At 43.5% G+C, this 2248-nt stretch overlaps 1 non-coding gene across 1 annotated transcript; it reads left to right on the top strand.

The window, feature by feature from the left end:
* Positions 1–1148: 1148 nt before the first annotated feature.
* On the top strand, positions 1149–1251 carry LOC138077360 (U6 spliceosomal RNA). Its single transcript, XR_011144797.1, has one exon. It is a non-coding gene; the product is annotated as a U6 spliceosomal RNA (small nuclear RNA).
* Positions 1252–2248: the final 997 nt, after the last annotated feature.

Consider the following 2248-nt stretch of genomic DNA (forward strand, 5'->3'; position numbering starts at 1 on the left):
ACAACTTTGCTATCCTCCCTAATGGGACCAATCATCATTCTCCTGCTGCTCCTGACTTTCGGGCCCTGTATCCTAAATAAGCTTTTGGCCTTTATCAAACAACAGCTCAACACGGTCCAGCTGATGGTGCTGCGACAGCAGTACTAAGGGCTTCCAACAAGCACTCCGTGACAAAATTAACGGCAGACGCCCCCTGTCATCCTGGCCACACCCTACCCCTCGTCGCCCCCGTTCAGCAGGAAGTAGCCAGAGAGAATCGGTGCCCCTTGTCCTATATCAAAAAGGCCGGGATGAAAGGTCGGGCAAGGTCGGGCATGTTGAGGCTTGCCCGGACATGTTGAGGCTTGCCCGGGTGTGTTGAGGCATGCCCCGGAAGAGTGCCGCAGACAAGTCCCAGAGGCGGGCCGACAACCAAGCCGTCCAATCAGGTGCCGACACGGAGCCCTTGGACACCAATCACCGCTGAGCCCGCGCTTTCTTCCTTATATGGGAGCCCGGCCCTGGCTATAAAACCCTTCCCCACCCCTCATACCTCGCAGACTCCCTTCGCGTCCTTGCTCACCCACCCCCGGGAGTTCTGCCCGAGAGTGACCGCCCAATAAAGGCCCTGATCAATGGTCCATAGGGGTGGCTCTTTCTTCCCGCGGCATTTCTTACATTTTCCTATTTCAGAAACAGACAGAGTAGCAGCAGACTTAAGTTTCCAATGAGAAAATCTCTGTAATGAGCATCTCTCATTGCTTCAGAAAAACACTAGGGGATTGACCGTGATTGGCCAGGCAGGGGCTATGTTTCCAGCCCAGGAAAACGGGAATAGGTGTGGAGAGGTGGTACACACACACCTAACATCAGGGAATAAATTAGAAGAAAGGATCCCCAAGGAAACAGCAGTTTCTTTCACCTAAAAAAGGGATGCTGGGAGGTTAAAAACAACACATCATTTCCATGCTCTATAGACTGGTAGCATGTTTTCCTATTAATCACTACGATTGAACAAAGACAGTCCATGAAATACGACATTTTCTCACAGAATAATGATTCTTCACATTTTTATGTTTTTATTCCCTTCATTTCCTGATTAATTCAGATAATGTATATACCCATTTCCACTCTCTTTTGGAGGAGATTTAGAAAAAAGAAACAAATGCTTGCTTTGGCAGCACATATACTAAAATTGGAATGATACAGAGAAGATTAGCATGGCCCCTGCGCAAGGATGACACGCAAATTAATGAAGCGTTCCATATTTTTATGGAAGCAACCTAGATGCCCATCAGCAGACGAATAGATAAGAAAGCTGTGGTACATATACATAGTGGAATGTTACTCAGCTATTAAAAAGAATACAGTTGAATCAGTTCTAATGAGGTGAATGAAACTGGAGCCTATTATACACAATGAAGTAAGTCAGAAAGAAAAACACCAATACAGTATATTAACACATATATATTGAATTTAGAAAGATGGAAACAATGACCCTATATGTGAGATAGCAAAAGAGACACAGATGTAAAGAGCAGACTTTTGGACTCTGTGGGAGAAGGCAAGGGTAGGATGATTTGAGAGAATAGCATTGAAACATGTATATTACCATATGTGAAAGAGATTGCCAGTCCTGGTTCGATGCATGAAACAGGGCGTTCAGGACCAGTTGCACTGGGATGACCCTGAGGGATGGGATGAGGAGGAGGGAGATAGGAGCAGGGTTCAGGATGGGGGACACATGTACACCTATGGCTGATTCATGTCAATGTATGGCAAAAACCACTATAATATTGTAAAGTAATTAGCCTCCAATTAAAATAAGTTAATTAAAAAAGAAAAAAGATTCACGCTACCATGACATATATTTAATATCTTGGAGAATTAAGTTGATGTTAAAAGGCAATAAAAAATATTCTAAATCCAGCATTAGCTAGAAGACAGTTACATCCCATGCATTCTCTCTTTTAATTTCCTAGATCTTTTAACATTTCCTTTGGGTGAATGGCCTTATCAGTTGGGGTTCAGGGCATAAAGTAAAAACCACTCTAGGTATTACTGCCATGAAGGGATTTAATTCAGGAAATTACATGTATACAACACAGACTAAAGTAGGCTCTAGACAGGGCCTCTGGGGATAGTATCTAGAACAATCACTCATCTAGGAGTTTCTGGAAATTTAGGTAATGAAAAATACTTATAACTACAATCCATAGTCAAAAACAGGAAATGAGACCACCACCAGTTAACCCTTTCTAATACTCAG

Source organism: Capricornis sumatraensis, chromosome 3 (assembly GCF_032405125.1).
Source record: "Capricornis sumatraensis isolate serow.1 chromosome 3, serow.2, whole genome shotgun sequence".
NCBI classification, from domain to species: Eukaryota; Metazoa; Chordata; class Mammalia; order Artiodactyla; family Bovidae; genus Capricornis; species Capricornis sumatraensis.